The sequence below is a fragment of the Carettochelys insculpta genome, chromosome 19, assembly GCF_033958435.1.
Source record: "Carettochelys insculpta isolate YL-2023 chromosome 19, ASM3395843v1, whole genome shotgun sequence".
In the NCBI taxonomy this organism is placed as follows: Eukaryota; Metazoa; Chordata; order Testudines; family Carettochelyidae; genus Carettochelys; species Carettochelys insculpta.
Genome location: NC_134155.1, coordinates 27160448 through 27176002, shown reverse-complemented (window position 1 = coordinate 27176002; position 15555 = coordinate 27160448).

The following is a 15555-nucleotide window of genomic DNA, read 5'->3' as shown; positions in this document are numbered from 1 at the left end:
AAGAGCTCAGCTGGCCAGAGCGTGGTGCTAATAATGCCGAGGTCATGGGCTCATGCTGGCCATTGGAAGGTGCTTCCTGCTTTCCTTTACCTGACTGCTTGGGGCTGAGGCCAAAAGAGGCGAATGAAACAGGCTGAGACGCTGGCCGGGAGCAGGCCAGAGTCACCACCCCAGGCTAAGGGAGGGGCTGCAGAGTGGGCCTGGGCCAGCTGAGGCTCCCAGCTTCCCAACACGGCAACACACACCTCGCCCAGGAAGGAGCAGCAGGGGCACCCTGCCAAGGGCACCAGCCCTCCACAGCAGCTCCATTGGCTTCCTCTGCTCCCCATCTCCTCCCCAGTCCTGGCCTCACAGGCTCCCTCCCTGCAGCACTGGTGCTGCAGCACCACAGGCCCAGGTAACAGCGCTGGTGCAAGTCCCTGCCTGCCCTGCTCCTCTTCCCACACTTGTCCTGCCTCTTCCGCGAGGTTCCCCAGCCCCTGCTCCGGCTGCTCTGGGGGGCAGAGGGCTGGGGAAGGGGCAGGAAGAGCCCTGGGGGGTGGGTTGCAGAGGCACAGGGAGCAGACACCGGAGGAAGGTCACTGATGAGCAGCGCTGGCCATGGGAGCTCAGGAGAGGGGCAGAGAGGTGCACCTGATAGGACAGGTGGGTCTCAGTGGAGGGGGCGGAGGTGGGGTCGGCTGGCAGTCCTTGGGAAGGGAGTGAAGAGCCATGAGCAACGGGGGGGAGACTAAGGGGAGAAGAGGAGAGAGCAGCAGGCTGCGGACGGCCGAGCTCAGCTAGGAAGAGGTGAAATAGGAGGAGGAGGAGGACAGGTGGTGGCAGAGGGAGCAGACCAGCCCCCCCCACCCCCGCCACCCGCGCTCCTAGGGAGCTGCCACCACTGGCACCAGCCTCCCCAGTGCAGCTGTCACAGGCCACCTGTGCACTGAGTCTGCCCTGCGCTGCAGGTGGGAAAAGCCCCCCGGTTGCCATGGCGATAGCTGCACTGAGGATCACTCTTACTGAGGAGGGGGTGTGGGTTTTACACTCCACGTCACACAGTAGCACTGGCCTAATTCTCTGACCTGTGCGATGAGTCACCCGCTTGAGACTCCCCTGCCTGACCGGATCCAAACACCAGCCCAGCTGAGCAGGCCCAGGTGGGGGCAGGCAGGAGTCAGGTGGGGGCAGACAGCAGAAGTGACCTGGAGGTTGGCACTGTGGCTTAACGGGCTCATGCCCCTGACTAGCAAACAGGAGAGGCTGGGTTCAGTTCCTGGTGCTGCCTGCCTGCTACTGGCCTCTGCCAGAAGATGGGACTCTGGGACAGATGGGCCTTTGGTCTGCCCCACAATGCACCTTCTTCTGCTCTCCATTGTTGGCACGGGAAACGTTATTATATTCTGATCTCATAGAGACATTGTTCTGTAAATGAATGCTTATTGATGTTCTCATAAGGTTCAATATTGAATTTAGCATTGTTAGTGAATCCTCCTTAATTTTCAGTATTGTTTTGTTAATGAGATCCTGTTCATGTTCTATACTACCGAATAACTCTACCTTCCTGTAATTTACTTTTTGTTAATAATCTATTGGTACTTGACCTCCTGCTCAATAGGGAATTACCAGAGCGGAATGGCACAAGACCAGTAAGAATTCAGTTTGAGCTGGGGGAGTGGATAAGGGAATTATGAGAAACTCTCCCCTGGTTTGTTGGGAGGGGGTGAACAAAGGAGGAGAGAGGTATAAGTATTGCACACTGCTTGTTGCAAGGTGTGGAGGCTTTGAGGAGAGATCCCCCTGCACCTTACTTGGCATGCCAAATAAAGATTCTTCTTCCACTCTCGGTGTGTTATTGGGCCAGCGTTGCATACCGGGCACGAACTGCCACTGTGCCACCTTAAGAAGGAGGCAACAGTTTTGGCGTCCCTGGGTGGGCACTCTAAATTAAAGCCTTGCCCGGCTCGCCTCTTGGCGGGGGTAGCGGGAGACGGCGTCAGACTTCCAGCGCGCACCGGTAATTTTACCGGGGAACTCGGCGTCCGGGTTCCGCAGCCCCTGCTGGGGACGACACAACGGTGCAACGCAGCAACGTGGAAGAGAGAGAGGAAACAGAGGGTGGAGCGGCGAGAGCCGGACCTCTGGACAGGTAAGACCCAGTCCCTTTTTGTGAAAGGGACTTCCGGGACGCCGGACGGCCAATATAGGGTTGGGGCAATAGGTTGTGATAAGGATGGGACTAGGTCAAAGTAGCCCCAAGGATAATACTCCCTTGGGTTGTGTTTTGAAACACTGGAAAATTATAGGGGGGGACCCCATGACTAAATCTAGACTAAGGAGACTGTGCACAGTAGAGTGGCCACAGTATAACCTAGAAGGGCAGGAGTGGTGGCCACCAGAGGGATCCCTAAATTATAACACCATATTGCAACTGCTTTTGTTCTTACAACGTACCGGTAAATGGGAAGAACATATGTATGGCCAGTGTTTTGAATATCTTAGAAATAGACAAGACCTGCAGGAAATGTGTGGATTATCATGTGCAGTACAACCAGCTGTAAATAAGCCTAATGTAAACTGTCACCAGGACCCCCCTTCGGCTTCTGCACCCTCCATACAGGGAAAGGGTTTCCCATAATTTGGGAATAGCCCCCTCAGTTAAATTGTATCTATTAGTGACTGAAACAGTGGTTGACAGACTGGGAGCTGCGAATCGACAGGCTACTACTATGCAGGTGTAGACCCATGTGCCCTTTAATCCGATCGATTTGGCAACTTTTAAACCCCAAGCCGGGGAGTTTTCCACGGATCCTAGCCGCTTTATTTCAATTTTCAAAGGGTGTTTAGCCAGTCACAAGCCTGATTGGAATGACTGTCAGGTCCTAATGAGAACCCTGTTGTCTGAAGTGGAGCGTAACCAGGTTGTAACAAAAGCCAGGGAGAAAGCAAGAAAAAGGCATGAACTAGGTAGGAGCGAAAAAAAGCAATTTGTCAAATCCCTAAGCCCAGCAATAGGAAACAACTGCGTGCCTTTTTGGGAATGGCAGGATTTTGCAGATTATGGATACCTGATTTTGGGGTACTGGTTAAGCCTCTGTACGAGTGTGTTAAAGAAAGTAACAGAGACTTGTTCTGTTTTAAAAAAAAAAAAAAAAGAGGCTCAACATGCATTTAAAGCTTTAAAATTGCGTGTAATGGAAGCTCCAGCCCTAGGTCTATCAGATATTACTAAACCATTTCACTCGATTTATGTGCATGAAAGGGAGGGAGTGGCCCTGGGAATATTAACTCAAAAGGTGGGAAGTTGGAAGCAACCTGTGGCTTACTTCCCTAAACAAATAGATACTGTTGCTAGAGGCTGGCCAGCGTGCCTGCGGGCGGTGGTGGCTGCAGCCATCGTCTTAGAGGAGGCAGGAAAACTTACTTTGGGAGGGGAAGTTGAGGTCAACACCCCACACACTGTCCAAGCCCTGCTGGAGGCAAAAGGAGGGCTTTGGCTCACGCAAGCCCGACTCACAAAGTACCAAGCGTCGTTGCTAGAGAATGCAGAAGTTAAGTTGGTAACCAGTCCAACTTTGAACCCAGCCACCCTGTTACCTGAAAAGGGGACAGAGGAGATTAAGCATGACTGTTTAGAAACTATTGACACTCAATATTCGAGCCGCCCTGACCTTAAGGACCAACCACTTTTAAGTGGGGACTTAGAGTGGTTCACAGATGGCAGTTCCCAGGTGATAAACGGAAAAGGAGAGCTGGATATGCGATAGTCAGCCTGCACGAAACTATTGAGGCCCGTCCTTTACCAGTGGGTACATCAGCTCAGCTAGCAGAACTTATAGCCCTCACTCGAGCCCTGGAAATGGCTAAGGATCTGCGAGTTACAATTTGGACAGACTCTAAGTATATATTTGGGGTAGCACACGCCCATGCTGGAATTTGGAGAGAAAGGGGAATGCTCACAGCACAAGGGGAGCCTGTCAAATATGGAGAACAAATCCAGCCCTTCCTCCAGGCTATACAGGAACCAAAGGAGGTAGCTATTGTCCATTGTCGAGCTCACCAAAGGGGGGATGGAGATGTAACTAGAGGTAATGCCCGGGCAGACCGAGAGGCCAAACGGGTAGCGAATACAGAAGATATTGCTCTTTTGCCTCTGATTCCCACTCTCCCAAATCCCCATAAGAAGCCAGAATATTCTGCCCAAGAACAGCAGTTAGCTGAGCAGTTACAGCTGAACCTGCGAAAAGGATGGTATGTAAGTGAAAAAGGACAAGTGTTGCTTCCCGGACCCTTGATAAGGCCAACGGTTCAAGGAACACATGCAGGTCAGAAGGCCCTAATCCAATTATTAGAGAAGTACTTTATAGGAGATGGAATAAGAAATGAAGCCAGACAGGTGGTTAGAGACTGTATGGTATGTCAGAAAAATAATCCCCGAGCAGGAAGACCCGTGGTACCCTCCCCACTACCATCAGCCCCGGGACCAGGAGTCGTGTGGCAAATTGACTTTACTGAACTACCTCGAGCCAGTGGGTTTCGGTACCTACTGGTACTTGTGGATCGTTTTACATGATGGATAAAGGCATTTCCATGTAAAAATTGTACGGCCAACACAGGCGCTAAAACCTTAAAGGAGATAGTCCCCCGGTTCGGAGTACCAGAATGGATTGAATCAGACCGAGGAACCCATTTCGCAGCTCGATGTGTGGAGAAAATAGAAGATGGACTCAAGATCCCATGGAAATACCACATTCCATATAGACCGCAGGCCAGCGGAGTGGTGGAAAGAGAGAATCAGACTTTGAAAAGACATTTGTCAAAATTGTGCCAGGAAGCTCAGCTTAAGTGGCCAGAGGCCCTCCCCTTAGCCCTCTTAAGGACCCGAATATTACCCAAAGGGAGGTTAGGATTAAGCCCATTCGAAATCTTGTTTGGGCGACCATGGCCAATGAATGGGGTGCCTGGTACAGGTATAGAATGGGGGATAGGGGAGGGGTTTTTAAGGAAATATTTGCTGTCGCTGTCGTCTGTTATGTCTTCAATCCACAGGTTTGTTCGTGACAATCAGCCCATTCCGTTGGACCAACCCCTTCACGATATTCAGCCAGGAGACAGCGTCTTGCTTCGGACGTGGAAAGAGGAGCCCCTTCAAGAGAAGTGGAAAGGACCCCACCTCGTTTTATTGACCACAAAAACTGCTGCTAAACTAGAAGGAGTCAAACTGTGGTTCCATTTCACTTGATTAAAGAAGGTCGAACCGGCTGATGAAAAGGAGTGGACTGTGAGCCATGTCACCCCAGAAGCTGAAAAGGATTTAGGACTGAAATTGTTGTTTAAGCGAAAGTAATTCTGTATGCTGTAGCAAAATGCGTTATTTGCTAATATGTAACTGTTTGTTAGGATTCAAGTAGGTTTGCCATTATTTAAAGGGTGTGTTGACTTTTTCCACCAATCAGTGGGAATGCATGTATTAAAAAATAACAAAATGGGAATGCTACCTATGAATCAGGTTTTAAGTAAGGAATATGAGAAGACTCAATATGGGACATCTTGAGTGTTCTCAAAGGGGGGAAATGTTGGCACGGGAAACGTTATTATATTCTGATCTCATAGAGACATTGTTTTGTAAATGAATGCTTATTGATGTTCTCATAAGGTTCAATATTGAATTTAGCATTGTTAGTGAATCCTCCTTAATTTTCAGTATTGTTTTGTTAATGAGATCCTGTTCATGTTCTATACGACCGAATAACTCTACCTTCCTGTAATTTACTTTTTGTTAATAATCTATTGGTACTTGACCTCCTGCTCAATAGGGAATTACCAGAGCGGAATGGCACAAGACCAGTAAGAATTCAGTTTGAGCTGGGGGAGTGGATAAGGGAATTATGAGAAACTCTCCCCTGGTTTGTTGGGAGGGGGTGAACAAAGGAGGAGAGAGGTATAAGTATTGCACACTGCTTGTTGCAAGGTGTGGAGGCTTTGAGGAGAGATCCCCCTGCACCTTACTTGGCATGCCAAATAAAGATTCTTCTTCCACTCTCGGTGTGTTATTGGGCCAGCGTTGCATACCGGGCACGAACTGCCACTGTGCCACCTTAAGAAGGAGGCAACACCATGATGCTAGCAGGGGCTCATCATAAAGGTGCCTGTCTCCTTTGCAGTGTGAGTGGCCTTGTAGGGTAAGTTGGTGAGTTATATCTGTGTTTGTACAAAAGAAGTTGATTATTCATTTGTATCAGTTTATATTTGTACAAATTTATATCTAGTTCTGTTATAAACTGTAACAATCACTTGAACAAATCCAGGCTCTGTATTGTACCAGACTCCATAGTGCATCCTGTAAGCTCTCTTGGGGCTGAACCGTGGCCTAGTTAAGTGACTAGGGTGTGAATTGTAAAATTGTATTAGATGTGTAAATGGGTACGTATAATTAACACTCCACGCCAGCCTGTCCTAGAGATCAGACACCAGTGGCTAAAAAGCTAAAAGTGTGCAAACAACGCCCTAAAGGTGAAAAAAGATCCACCCCAAAGACAAAAGAACAAGGTCCCACTAAGGACAAGCAGGAAAGTCATGTCTGGACATGACTCTGAGGCAGCATGACACAGCAGGACCCACAGGCTGACATCTAGCCTGTATCCTATGAAAGAAGGGGTGAGAAGGAAGAACCTCTGGGTAACATTCTGCCTGCAACATCAAAGAGCATTGGTGTACACCCGCCAGAGACCCGGCTCTTCCTTGTGCCCGGCTTTCCTGGCCAGTCAGCCGCCACAGGCTACCAACCCAAGCTGCCAACTCAGGACTGGTAACTATGCAGCAGCTGCAAAACATTTGAAATGTGTGTGTGTGTGTGTGTGTGTGTGTAAAGGGTATGTAGATAGGTATTAATTACTCTTATAATAAACGTGGCATACTGCCTTGTCCCCTACAAAAGATCCTGTCTGTATTTTCTGCATAACACCCTGGGGTTGCACCCAGTGCTCTCGCCACCCCTGAGTCACCACTGCCTCATGTTGTCATATGTGTTGACTAGATTTCAGAGTGTGCAGGAAATTACCAGCAAACCCCTGGGAAGGACGAATGGCTGAGAGCAGAAGCAGAGTGTGGGGTGAGAAGGGGTTCAGGCTTAGTGGTGAAAGTGGGGCACTAAGACTCTGTTGAGGTTTCACGCTGTAGGTTTAAATCCTGCAAACTACAGAAGGGCTGACCATTACTACTGTGGTGCTGAGCGCCTTTGTAACCAAACAAAAGCTGTGCTGGGCTTGTTAGTACCAGCTTTATACTTATATGCTCCAGTTTCACTGCACTTCTGAGCGAAGACAGGTAAAGGAGTTCACTCATGTACCACCTGGACTTTGCTGAGAGCCACCTGTCCCATGCCTTGCACCCTTCTGCCTGGGCACACAGGGATGGGAGAACTTTGAGTAAGTCCACACAGCAGCCTTGCTCCCAAATAGCTATTCTGAAATAAGTTATTCTGAAATCATGCTGCTGAGCAGACACACACCACTGGTTGCAGGTGCTTGTCTTTTATGTGCTTCCACGGGCTGTCATCTGAAATAGGATATTTTGGAATAAAAATTCTGGAAAAACTCTGTAGTGTAGACACACTCTTAATGATCCCACATTGTGAATGGTCCTAATAAGGAAATTGTCTTGACACATTGCCAGTTCATCACTGTCTTTGTTACTCCCCAGGGCAAAAGTTTGCTGTCAGGGATTTTTCATCCCTCGGGCATAATCGTCCCCGTGGGCCAGGGGAAACAAGCCTTTGGCCATTAAACATCAGTACAGGGGCAGGTAGACTCTAAAAGGTACATAGGCTGCCAGTTAGCAGCCCCTGTAACGGCACTCTGTGTCAGTTGGTTTCCCTGGTAACCTGAACTCACAAACACCTGGAATCATGGATTTGAAATCCAGGCCCCTCATTGGGTACAGGTGAAGCAGCTCCTAGAAGCTTCCCTGGCCCAGAGGACCTGTTTGAAAGCATGCGCTTGGAACTCTCATATGTAAATAGCCTCATGAATTATGTATAAGATCACAGGATATAAGGCGGCGCCGCACAGCGCTCACCCGCCCTTGGTGCGGATATGACTCCGCCACCTGCACGGGGAGGTGCTGGCCCCTGAGGCGTCCACCAGCCCCCAGGCCAGCTGCCTCGAGGCAGCGAAGACTTTGTGAAGAGCTCCAGCTAAGAAGCTTTTGCAAAGATTCTTTAGTCAACACCATCGTCGCCCCGCAGGGCCCGTCTGCCGTGGTGACAACTGCACCTCAGCGCTAAAAGAGCAAAAGCAGCTCTGAGGTGAATCAGGCAAGCGGCGAACTGGCCTCACCCTTAGGGTGAGGTACTGCGCGCTTGCCTGTTAGAGCCCAGCGCCTGCCACCACTGCGGCACCTACGCTCCCGCCGCCAGCAAGCGGCTCTGAGGTGGATCTGGCGAGCGGCGAACTGGCCTCACCCCTAGGGTGAGGTACTGCGCGCTCACCAGTTGAAGCCCAGAGCCTGCCACCACTGCGGCACCTACGCTCCCGCCGCCCGCCATCTTGTCATCGCTTCACCGGACTGGACTTTAACTGGACTGGACCTTGCAAAACCGGACTGCACACGTAAACTTGCTTTAATCCCTAATTAATATCCACTCCCACCTGGGTACTTGGGACCCTCTACGAGGGAACGGAGGGTTGCTCCTTCATTGTTCCCTTCCCTGACGAGGGGAGGGAAGTGCCCGGGGGCCCGACCCCCTGAGGCCGGGCCTGGACATCCCAGGCAGGGTTTACCATTGTAGCCAAACTTCAGCACATATAATTAATAATTAATGTTCATTAGTAAGTTTAAGTTGTTATAAATGCTATAGTTGTTTTACCCTCCATGTTTTAACAAAAAGGTAAAGGCTCTAACTAACCCTTTCCCCTTCTGTCCTTTTCCCCTTACCCTTGCTCACCTCCTCTTAATAAACTGCAGGAGAAGGCGTTGCCACCCTGCCTCCCTAACTGTCAATCCTACCCAGTGACCTGAGGAAGAGCATAAGCCTCCCAGGATCACTTAGTTGGGCCCACTAAGAGGGTACCAGGGACCCCCACAACGTAAAGGGACAGTCCCAACTGGCCTTCGGGTACCAACCTCCTGGGTCGGTCTAGCAACCTGACCCCGCACGGTGGTGGGGTTTAGCATCCCCACCCCGGATCTGGAAGGAGACACCAGGGATTTCTAAAACTCTGACAACCCTCATCCCTAAATCCCTCTATCCTTCCTCCCTTATTCCAGTAACCAAATCCTTTTATCTTGGGGTAAAATAAAATCAATTCAAGATCTGAGAACAAGTTACCAAATGGATACAGTTGCAAAAGTAAATGTACGTATCAATAGAGCATAAGAAAGTTTGCATTTAAGAAACTGTTACTTGTTATAGTTTTAATCTTGTTGTGTTCCTTAATAAAAATCTCAGCTACTTTGTTTTTAACCTTTCACCCTTGTCCTTGTCTCATTGTCCCTGCTAGCTACTCCTTTCCAGGAGGCTCAGGGCAGAGTCCAGAGGCATACCTGGGTGGGCATTATCCGGGCTGGGTTTCGTAGCAGGGATTTGGTCTGGGTCCCGGCATCGAACATACAGGGAGTTTGCTTCCTTATTCAGGGACTCATTTAAATATTCTAATTACTTAGCCATCCAGAGTCCCATCATTTGCCAGGTTTGTCTACAGTACAGAGTTTTTTCAGAATAGTTTATTCCAGAATTATCCCTCCAAAATAAGCTATTTCATAATAATGACTTTGTGCTACAAGGAATAAACAAAACACATTTCAAAATAGCACGTCCACACTCAACAGAGCATATTTCTGATTAGAGTCCTGGAAGCACTCTGGGGCTATGACTACACATCAGCATTGTTTTGGGATAAGCTATTCTTGAATAACTTATTTTAAAATAACCTCACTCACCTATCCATACAGGCCCTATTCCAAAATCTATTCCCAATAAAATGAGGTTTACAGACCTCAAAAAAGCTGTCCGCTATTTCTACATTATTTCAGTAACCTGCCCAGATCTCTCAGGATTGGGACCTTATTTGGAGACTCCAGAGTTTGAGTCCCAGGCTGGGAAAGTTGCATTAACCTTGCCTTGTGCACCAGAGCTGCGTCTACACGTGCACGCTACTTCGAAGTAGCGGCAGTAACTTCGAAATAGCGCCCGTCACGTCTACACGTGTTGGGCGCTATTTCGAAGTTGAAATCGACGTTAGGCGGCGAGACGTCGAAGTCGCTAACCCCATGAGGGGATGGGAATAGCGCCCTACTTCGACGTTCAACATTGAAGTAGGGACGTGTAGACGATCCGCGTCCCGCAACATCGAAATAGCGGGGTCCTCCATGGCGGCCATCAGCTGGGGGGTTGAGAGATACTCTCTCTCCAGCCCTTGCGGGGCTCTGTGGTCACCGTGGGCAGCAGCCCTTAGCCCAGGGCTTCTGGCTGCTGCTGCTGCAGCTGGGGGTCCGTGCTGCATATACAGGGTCTGCAACTAGTTGTTGGCTCTGTGTATCTTGCACTGTTTAATGAAAGCGTGTCTGGGAGGGGCCCTTTAAGGGAGCGACTTGCTGTTGAGTCCGCCCCGTGACCCTGTCTGCAGCTGTGCCTGGCTCCCTTATTTCGATGTGTGCTACTTTGGCGTGTAGACGTTCCCTCGCTGTGCCTATTTCGATGTTGGGCTGAGCAACGTCGAAGTTGAACATCGACGTTGCCAGCCCTGGAGGACGTGTAGACGTTATTCATCGAAATAGCCTATTTCGATGTCGCAACATCGAAATAAGCTATTTCGAAGTTGGGTGCACGTGTAGACGTAGCCCAGGAGGCCAAGAATCCTGCCCATGCCTGGAGCTGGGTGCTAGGTCTCAGACTATCAGGTGAACTCCGAGAAACGAAAATGTGTCCTAAAGGCTGTGATCATACAGTGGTTAGTACTCTGCATTGTGGCTGCAGCAACCTTGGTTTAACTCCAAGTCACAGCAGTAGTAACAGTCCAGTATTTGGGTACTGTTGCTTTTATTTCACCAGGGGGATGGTGAAATACTGGAATGCTTTACCTAGACAGGTGGTGCAATCTTCATCTCAAGAGGTTTTCAAGTCCTGGCTTGAGCAAGCTCTGGCTGGGATGATCTAATTGGGGTTGGTTCTGTTTTAGGCAGTTCAGGACCTCCTGAAGTCCTTCCAAGCCCTAAGAGTCTATGATTCTAATCTCATCTCCACAGGAATGGGCCTGAACAGCACAGTCTTGGGCTGGGGGAAGTGCCGTGGGGCCAGGTGCTAAGAAAGCCCTGGACAGAGAGGGGGAGTCCTGGGAGACAGAGGAGCTCCACACAAGCAATGAGGGCAGAGTGCATGCCGCCAGCTGAGGGTGAGAGTTGCCCAGAGTGCAATTCAAGCCTGTCCAAAGGTGTAAGGAGCAGCTGGGGAGGGGTGAAGGCCACCACTCAGGGCTCTGTTTCCTGCAGTCACAGTTCAAGGTCAGAGGCACCTGCTGGCTCTGCCTGGGCAAGCTCTCTGCGCTGCTTCCCTCTCTCATCCCATGCAAGAGTGAGAGACAGCGGGGTGACTCCCGCCTGCTGGATGCAGGTCTTTGGTTTAGCTGGCTGCAGGGGTTGGGGCAATCAGCTGGTGCTCCGGAACTTGGCAGTGTGCCCAGAGATCCCTAGAGGCCTCATGCTGGTGTGATCTGGTGAGACTACCCATGTAGCTCAGTGAAACTATGGGTCCAGGGAGGTGACCCAGCCAGCAGCAGCTGTTCAGAGGACACCAGGCACTGCACAGCCAAGCTGCCATGCACCAGCAGCACCAGGCTGTGGTATTGTGACGCAGGCAGTGATGCCCATAGAGCCACCCACAAGGCTGGTAATGCACAGCACCTTGTGGGGGAATTAGCTCAAATGGTCACAGAATCACAGGGCTGGAAGGGCCCTCAGGAGGTCATCTAGTCCAGCCCCCTGCTTCAAGCAGGACAAATCCCCACAAAGTCATCACAGCCAGGACCTTGTCCAGCTGGGATTTAAAAACCTCGAGGGATGGAGAATCCACCACCTCTCTAGGCAACACATTCCAACGCTTCACCACCCTCCTGGTGAAGTAGTTTCTCCTAAGAGCTAACCTACACCTCTCCCTCTTCAACTTCAGACCATTACTCCTTGTTCTGCCATCTGACACCACTGAGAACAGTTTCTCACCCTCCTCTTCAGAGCTCCCCTTCAGGAAGTTGAAGGTTGTTATTAAATCACCCCTAAGTCTTCTCTCCTGCAAACTAAACAAGCCCAAAGTAAACTAAACAAGCCCAAATCACGGTAGAGTGCTCCCTTAGCATGGAAGAGGTGGTGGGATCTATACCCCCATTCTCCAACAAAAGTGGTGTTCTGCAGACTTTTCTTCCAAGGCAATGCAAGACCAGAGTCCCCTTCTTCCTCCTACTTGGTTGCTGCCACCCCCCTCCAGAAAGCTCTCAATGTACAGGGAGGATTAGGGGCTGTCTGTGCTTAACTGTGTGCAATGGCACAAGAGAGCACTTTGAGCGATCTCCTCTCCCACCTGGTGGGAAGAGGAATGGCTCTGACCTGGAGGCTGGATTTGAAGGAGGAAGCCATGGCCATGGACTGCCTCAGCTGAGAGAAAGTGGTGATGCTCATGTGAGCCATGTGCCTAATAGGGAGATACCCCTGGAGTGGGTGGGAGTGAGTTGCAGGTGCATCATGGTGGTGGGTTTAGCACTGCACACACAGAAGGTTCTGGGGTTGGGTGACAGCTGTGGGGTCTGCTCCCCTGGGCTCTGTGTCTGTGGGTAGGAGAGCAGACAGGACAGCTGCTGCTCCAAGGCCATGTGCTCTGGGTGAGCTGGAGCAGCTGAGCTCAGGAGCAGGCAGCAGGCTGGAGTCCCTCCATCAGAAGCACGTTGCAGCAGGTGGTGGTGGTGCTACCCTCTGCCAGGGAACATGGGCCAAGTTCATATCATGCTCAGGGCAGCGGAGGGAGGGGATAGGTGGGGTCTGAGGGGACACCCAGCAGGGGCCTAGAACAGGGGTGAGGGGCAGCAGGGTCAGAGGGAATTCCTAACCAGGGCTCAGGGCAGTGGGGAATGGAAGACAGAGTCTGAGGGGCGGATGCCAGCTGGGGTTCAGGGTGGTTGGGGAGGAGCAGAGGGGATGCCCGGTTGGGATTCTGAGCAGTGGGGGAGGGGGAGCAAGCTAATTTCAGAGGCCCCAGTGACCCTGTAGCTGCCTCTGGCTCCTTTCTGAAAGGCCCTTGTGAGCTATTACCGAACAGGCTGGCTCGCTCAGTTGGTTTGTGCATGGCTCTCCTAACACCAAGACAGTAGGTTCCAGCCCCTTGCTGACACACAGACAATGATGCCATGGGGCAGGGGTGTCATTTCATTTGGTTGATTGATATAGGCAGCAAAGTCCCAAAACATGAAGGAAATAAGCAAAGTGGCTTGCAGTGAACAGCCCTGCTTCCTGCTCAGAGGAGGCTTCCCTGTGCCCAGGCTTTGCTGGGATGGGCTCCGACCACCTTCTTTTCTCCCTCCCTCAGATGCATTTCCAAATACCCCTTCACTGCGATGCAGGTGAGTGACAACCTGACTTGCAGGGTTTGGTGTCTTCTGAGCAGCTGCTGCTGTGCCTGTCACAGCCCTGGGTTCATAAGGCAGTTTCAGTATAACTATCTCAACATCTACACAAGGCAACCAATACTTGGCAGGATCTTCACACAGCAGGGATCTACTCTCCAGAGACCTCAGCTCTGTCCACTCCCTCAGTGGTGCTGCCACAGTTGTCTCATGTTTAGGCTGCTGTTTCCGTCAGTCACTCCGCTGCCAGGAGTCTCCTCCATGGGGCAGCTGGCTCATTTCCTGGCATGCCACAACTTGGGGGGCAGCACCTGCTGTGGGGAATCTCCTCCACGGCACAGCTGCGCCTTTACCCAATGTGGCACCCCCACTGCCAGGGACCCCTGCCATGGGGTGGCTGCTGCATTCCCTATCCCCCATGCCCCTATGCTCAGTACACACCCCCACTAGGAGGCTGTGGAGCCCCCCATTCTCTGCTTTCCCCTCATCTCTGCTATGGCATCTCCATCTCTGGTGCTTCATGGTGAAGCAGCAGCCCCCTATTACCAAGAAGCCGTGACACATGAGAGCAGCTCTCCTACCCCTGGAGCCTGGTGTCTGGTGTTTGCCATAGGGCCATGTGGTCACTGTCTGGAGTTCCTTTTCTACATTGTCCCAGTTTCCCTCTACTACGTTTCTGGGGAGACCATACCGCCCACCCTTAGATGGAACCACTTCTCCATCTTGACACCACCTTCCGCACACTGAGACCTTTAATGCCTCCCAAGGCCAGTTCCCTTAGTACTAGGTTGCAACCGTCACTGAAGGGTGTAAACACCTGGTCCCGATAAGAGGCTCCAAGTCACAGCATTACTACTTCGGGGTTCCCCAGAGACCTCGTCCACCCAGTTCCCAAAGATCTCAGTTCAGCTCCAGTCTTGTCACTGATGTGTCTTTATTTGCCAACGTTCACACGACCCAGTGTTCCCAACTGGTGTTCTTCAAAGTGAAACTAAGGGCTCCCCGGTTGGGGGTCTGCAACCTGTGGCTCCAGAGCTGCATGCGGCTTAAGGAGTCATCTGCAACTCTGGGGGCTGCCACCACTGACTCTTCTGCAGCTCCTAGCCCTGCTGCTGCTGCTGCTGACTCTTTTGTGGCTCCCTGTCCTGCTCCCACTGCTGACTCCCACTGCTGCATGGGGCCCTTGGGACCAGGGTCGGAGGAGCAGAGGTACATTCGTCCATTATGTTGGATGAGGTATTTGGAAGGGTTTGGGGTTGAGCCTGGGAATGAGGGGGTGGATTCAGGCTGAAGTACTGACAGAGTGGAAAGAGCTGAGGTCTCTGAAGAGTAGGTGCCTGCTGTTTGAAGAACCCGCTCTACTGCCTTCCCCAAGATCCGCTATCCTTCCCCACTTTTTACCTCACAATACTTAGATGGAGGGAGCCCTGTGCTATCCATATCTTACACAGAGGTGATGACTGCCCTGTACCCCCACAAAAAATCATTGATGACACTCCACAGTTCTTACACTGGGTGATAGCCTAAATTGTGACTTTACAACAACATGTTGTTCACAATAGACAACACCTCTTTGCTTTGCCTGCTCCCATCAGACTTTGTTTCCAAGGCATTACATAAGTATACCTTTTCATTTTCATGCAAATACTCTCTAAAGGATGCATTCATAGAATCACAGAATCATAGAACACTAGGACTGGAAGGGACCTTGAGAGGCCATCGAGTCCAGCCCCCTGCCCCAATGGCAGGACCAAGTACTGTCTAAACCATCCCTGATAGACATCTATCTAACCTGTTCTTAAATATCTCCAGCGATGGAGATTCCACAACCTCCCTTGGCAATTTATTCCACTGTTTGACCACCCTGACAGTTAGGAACTTTTTCCTAGTGTCCAACCTAAACCTCCCTTGCTGCAGTTTAAGCCCATTGCCTCTTGTTCTATCCTCAGAGGCCAAGAAGAACAAGTTT